The sequence below is a fragment of the Heterodontus francisci genome, chromosome 38 (genome assembly GCF_036365525.1).
Source record: "Heterodontus francisci isolate sHetFra1 chromosome 38, sHetFra1.hap1, whole genome shotgun sequence".
In the NCBI taxonomy this organism is placed as follows: Eukaryota; Metazoa; Chordata; class Chondrichthyes; order Heterodontiformes; family Heterodontidae; genus Heterodontus; species Heterodontus francisci.
The window spans coordinates 16,089,734-16,096,073 of NC_090408.1; the positions used below are offsets into that span (position 1 = coordinate 16,089,734).

The 6,340-nt window shown below is 42.6% G+C and overlaps 1 non-coding gene across 1 annotated transcript; it reads left to right on the forward strand.

The window, feature by feature from the left end:
- The first annotated feature begins 212 nt into the window (after positions 1-212).
- Positions 213-346, forward strand: LOC137352643 (U4 spliceosomal RNA). The gene has a single exon (XR_010969746.1). It is a non-coding gene; the product is annotated as a U4 spliceosomal RNA (small nuclear RNA).
- The last annotated feature ends 5,994 nt before the right edge of the window (positions 347-6,340 follow it).

The window sequence follows — 6,340 nt, forward strand, 5'->3', positions numbered from 1 at the left end:
TGCAATCTGTTGAAGTCCATGATAGATTATTCCATGGAATAACCATCTGTTTTTTGAAATCTATCAAATTCTGACCATGCCTCATTGTATTTAGGTGTTTAACAGGTCATCTTTTGTGTGGATTACATCCAGGAACTCTAAAAGAAGGTCCAAACCTTCATCACTATCCAACTGATGGGCATTCATCTCACAAAATACTTTACTTCTGATTTTACTTCCTGTAGGAAGTAGCTAATGAGGTTTAACCGAAGCGTGATTATTGCTTATTGAAAACTTTTCCCAATACCCCGCTATGCTGACTTGAAATATAGTTAGCAATGGCAATTTTTGATAGTCTCTGCGGAAAAAAAAAGGCCATACTTTGCTTTCTTTTTGGTAGGTCATAACTCGTGTCCACATATTCACTTAATTCTCCCACTGGTCATATGGGTCACTCTCCAAGAACATCAGAGGGTAAGCATACCCCCACAATTTATATTTGCTTTCAGCCATTTTCCACAATGCCTATTAGGATTTTAGTTTTATGTCTGAAACAGTCAGAAAACTGATTTTTATTTCTTAGATTTCAACCTTCACTGCTACCTTGCTTTAATCCAGAAAGCCCCACAGTGAAGGATAGAACTGGAGCCTAACCTTTACACAGTTTTATGTTTTTATTTACCAAGACACATTACAAATATGCACCTCCTAACACAACAATCACAGTTTCTGTCTGCTCCTGTAAAGAGGAGCACAAATGAATTCCCAGTTAATGCCCGTCACCTGAACGCAGTTAAATACTCAATGGTGATACAATTAGCTCCTGTAGAGGCTGTGGCTAGTTAGGCCACAGCTGGAGTACTGTGTACAGTTCTGGGCGCCACACTATAGGAAGGATGTGATTGCCCCAGAGAGGGTGCAGAGGAGATTCACTAGGATGTTGCCTGGGCTGGAGCATTTCAGCTATGAAGAGAGACTGGAAAGGCTAGGGTTGTTTTCCTTAGAGCAGAGAAGGCTGATGGGGGATATGATTGAAGTATACAAAATTATGAGGGGCAATGATAGGTTAGATAGGAAGAAACTTTTTCCCCTGGTGGAGGTGTCAATAACCAGGGGGCATAGATTTAAGGTAAAGGGCAGGAGGTTTAGAGGGGATTTGAGGAAAAATGTTTTCACTCAGAGGGTGGTTGGAATCTGGAATACACTGCCTGAAGGGGTGGTAGAGGCTGGAACCCTCACTACATTTAAGAAGTATTTATATGAGCACTTGAAACGCCATAGCATACAAGGCTACAGGCCAAGTGCTGGAAAATGGGATTAGAATAGTTAGGTGCTTGATGGCCAGCACAGACATGACTGGCCGAAGGGCCTGTTTCTGTGCTGTATAACTGTATGACCCTGTGATGGTGCCGTGCTAAAACAGATGCTGGATTACAGCAAGTCGCCACCCTAAAACCCACAAAAACTTTGCGGTCAGCTGCCAGCGAGGTGAATGGCAATTGCTGTTCCTTTGCCACTGACTGCAAAATCTTGGCCACTGTTAAGTCTTATGTATGGCATGCCCTTCCTTTCCATATTAAGCTTGCTTCCTGTGTTACAATTTCTGAGTTACACTTTTATGTTTCAAATCCCATGTCAGAATTTATAATGGAAAACCTGTCGGCAGTCATATTGTAACTGCTGACTTCAAGTCACTGCTGTTGCATCTCCTGATCATGTCTCTGCTACACCACAGGCCCTGTGGACCACAAACTTTTAACTTTCTAACTGTGTGCCACACTCCATCTGCCACATTTTATTCCCATTTGGAGGGGGGTTTGCTGTCCTGTTAATTTTTGTGCCCTTTTTTAAAAGGAATCGCTGTCACTTTCATGGTTTTTAAAATTTTTTTAAAATATACATGTTACATATCATCTAAGCTCAGACAAGAGAGACTTCGCACAGCCTACCTAAGAGCACAGGATGTATCCGAGCTAGTTTTATGTCTGACAGCCACTTTGTACAGTGGATATGTGCTCTGCTTGTTAACAAATTAACCCAAACTTTAATTTTACGCAGTGCTGCCAACTGTACAAGCAGCTGGTCCAGTAACCAGTAAGAAAATGACTTCAATTTTGGAAAGGCCAAGAAAGAAACAACATGGGCATACAGGCAAAAGACTGCAGATGCTGGAAATCTGAAACAAAAGCACAAGGAGTTCTCTTGCACAGTCACGTTGTTTATTATGCGCATGGTTGCTGCCTCACACACGTGCGTGCATTCACTCTTTTCCTGCTGTTTTCTCTCTGTCTCTGTCTCTCTCCCTTTTCCTGTGCTATTGTTCCCTCTCTTTCTCTTCCCCCTGCTTTTTCTTTTTTGTTCCTTGTTTCCCCTACTGCTGTTTAGCAGGCTTTTCTTATTTTGAAATCCAAGAACAAGCAGCAAATATTGGCCATGAACTCCCATAGTTGTGGGGCCGAGTGTAAATGGTGCCGCAGAATTTGTTGGGAAAATAACAGTGTGTCCAGGGCGCATGTCATTAGTGTGTAGAAAAATCCAGAAATCTGTTGAGGAAGACGTACACTGAGTTGAAAATCACTACAAATTGCTGAATGATTTGCGCTGCTCCGCTGTTAGCCATCAACCACTCCATTTGTGTAAAGCAATTGCTGGATTTGCATCATAAATACTAACTAAGCTCGCCACAGAAAATTAGAGCTGTTATGGTATTTATATAAAAGGTTTTATAAATAGAGGCATAGAGCACAAAAGCAAGGAAGGTATGAAGAAACTTTATCAAACATTGATTTGGCCTCAACTGGAGTATTGTGTCCAGTTCTATGCCCCACACTTTAGGAATGATGTGAAGGTTTTTGAGAAGGTGTAGTGGGGGAGTGGGACTAACTGGATAACTCTATGGAGAACCAGCATGGATTCAATGGGCCGAATGGCCTCCTTTGTGCCGTAAATGACTCTATTTCATAGTGTAAGGAACCTGTTAATGACGAGACTTTGTTCCTGCAATACCATTCAACCTCAGATGTCCAGAAAGGGAATAGTTGAATCCCTGGATTCTTATTCCTGCATGAACTAAATTAATCCAAGATGTTTTTTTAAAATTTAAAGTTTTGAAGTTTTAATTTTTTTTCTTCTTCCTTTTCCTTTTTGTCTGTTTTTTCTCTTTATCTTAATCCAACCCTTTGTTCCTTCTTGTTATTTCTCTTTCTGTATCGAATTTGACTCTCATTCACCCGGTTTCTATTTCCATCCTTCACTCTGTTTCTTTCTCACTCCTTGAAATCTCATTGGCTATGGTAATAGATTTACAGTCTTGTCATTCAACAAAGTACTAGATGCCTCTTTATCCATTTACACTTCCAGCAATTTAGCACTTGCCACGAGATGCCCTGCTCCATATTTTGTTGAATCAATTCTGTAATATTACTTATATAATAAAAACAAGAAATGCTGGAATCACTCAGCAGGTCTGGCAGCATCTGTGGAAAGAGAAGCAGAGTTAACGTTTCGGGTCAGTGACCCTTCTTCGGTGTGTCCTTTGGTGTGTGCTCTGTTGTTGAGAATCACGGGAGCACAAGTAATATTCAAAATAAATCTGGGGTTTTATTATAACAAAACTGGAACATATATACACAATAGTAACTGCATGAGCTAGTCTTGAACATGTCTTACTATCTCTGGCTCTGCCCACAACTAGTCACATGTGGCTCGACTTCACTTCCTCTGATGATGTTCAGTTGCTGTCCTTAAGGTCATCCCACAACAAATTCCACAGTGCTGGTGTCACAAATAGCAATAGTTATGACACTATTAATACAAGCAGATTATAGAAATACTTGTCCAAATGTAACTTAATTTTCGAGAGATGGAGCTAGCTTTATGGAGATTTTTTTTTTCCTGTGTGATTGCACACATTGTTTGAGATGAGTATAATGGATCAGAGCGAAAGAGAAATTTGCTTCTAAAATAAAGGCAATATTAATTGCAGGTACATAAATGGTTCCAAGTGGTGTGCCTAATCTGGATCATTGTATAGTTTTGTGGCAAGAAAATTGCTTTATATCTTTTACAAATGTGTGCTTTTATGCCATTAATTAATGTGCAAAATGTATTTTAAATGAGTCTATAATAACAGTAGAATTAAGAAAGCCACTTCCTTTCCAGGGTTGCCACAGCCATTGTTAATACAACATGAGAAAATGGCATAGAAGCACTTGGGCATCGTTGACCAATTAGTTGGGAATGTGGTGTATTTTTGTGTTTGTGCAGATGGTGATAATTCATGGCTCGTAGAAAGCGGAACACTGGAGCAAGAGCCAGAAGACTGCATAAATGTTGTTTTTAAAATCTGTTCGCAGGATGTGAACGTCACTGGCAAGGCTGCATTTATTGCCCATCCCTAAATGTCCTGCAAAGGTGGTGGTCAGTTGCTTTTTTGAATCATAGGCTTGTAATGGTGGTGCCTTAGCTGTTTCACCCCACTCCGCCAACCCAGAACAGAAGGACTAAAACAGTGGGAAAGAAAATTTCCATTATTTTCACATTGTGTCAGTGGTTTTAAGATCATTTTGTGACACCACAGAAGTAAAAGCTAGTTCCACAAAAATCACTTTTTTAAAAAAACAAATGATGTATTTCAGCATTGATTTACATAACGACCTTTGATATCAAAGTATAGCGAGCAGTACAAATATTGTTACGACCAGGTGAGAAAGAGGTCTAGGCTTCCCTTTCAGCTTTCACCTGGTCTTGCTGTAACAGGGTTTAAATTTTAAACACACTGAGCTGGATTTTACATTGGGCGGACAGGAGCTGGCCACCGACATAAAGGTCGGCGGCGAACTCGCTTCTGCCTAGCCTGGGGATCCGTCCCGTATTTTACGGGTCCCCAGGCTTTAATTGTTCCAAGGTGGGACTTCCAGCTGCTTAAGGGAGGAGTTCCCACCTCACTGAGCTGCTGGCCAATCAATGGCCGCTCCCGATGGCGCTGCTAGGACTGCAGCCCAGCTGAGGACATGGAGCCAGGACTGCTGGTATGTTTGGGTTGCCTCACCGGGGGTAATCGGTCAGGCCCCAGTGAGGCAAGGGTGGTCATTTGGGGGAAGGAAGAGTCTTGGGTCCTGGGGATGGTTGGGGAAGCAGGAGCGGTCCTCAATCGGGCACCCTGTGCCCGACTGTCTGCCCCCCCACCCGGGGCACTGAAAGGCTGGCAACTTTCACCGGGTGGCCTTTACTGGTTCCAGGACACCCATTTGCCATGGGTAAAATCCCCGTGGAGGTGAGCAAAGGCCCTTAAGTGGCTGTTAATTAGCCACTTAAGGGCCTTGACTGGCCTGGGGCAGGCGGCTCATTTTTTGTCCCCACCCTACATAAAGTGGGGCGGAGGCTGGAGCGGGTCAGAAAGGCCTCTCGGAGCCTCTGCTGCATTTTATGCCACACCCCCATCACCATCTGGTTTGCTGGGGTGGCGTAAGATTGCAGCCACTGTGTTTTTAGCTAACCTTTGGTGAATCCTTGTTCACCGCTTTCCAATTATAAGGCAAGGAAATGAGCAAAAACAAGCTTTCTTAGCTTTAAAGAAGAAAGGTGAAATTTTACTAAACTTAAACTTAACCTCTAATTTGGTTGATGCCTATGGATACACGACGTGCCCATGCTAGCATGCACACATGATACATGCAGATAGGGACAGAAAGAGTAGAAGAAATAAAGTGGAAAAGTTTGAGGCAATATCTGAAGTGTTTTTGTTATGGGTCTTCAAGCTCACTGTACAGTCCTTGATTTTAGGTAGTTGTTGCTTTTTGTTGGGGCCCAGTATTCTTCTTAAACCTTGTTCACTGTAGGAGACTTTTCTCTCGGGGTTCATGTGTCTCCAGTGGGTTTTTGAAGTTCCGTGAGAAAGAGATGGGAGCAGACAGAAGAGGCTGTGGCGAGCCCAGCCAGGAGAGGTCTTTTCAATCCAGCAGCAAACCGCTTTCTGCAGTTCAAACACTGTCTCGACAATTTAAAACTCCCCAAGTTGGCCAGCATGGTGGTCATATGACCGACTGGTTTGATCAGGTCTGGTCTGTGTATTGTATTGGAGCAGGGGATAACTCCTTTGTTCCAACACTGTCTGCTAATATGCAAAAATGTCCTTCCAGCCAGGGGTCTGGCAACCCCTTGAATCAGGCCTTCTCTTCTTCCCAGTAACAATTTGAAATTTAATGTCCATGTGGCAAAATTAATATGCCTCATTCTTGGCAGGTGGGGGCCTGCATGACAGTATATAAACTGTCTGAAATACCCAGTCCAATGAGACCACTCGTTAAAAGACTGTGGAAAATACCAGAGGGGATGCCAGGATTTTTTTTAAAAGGTCACT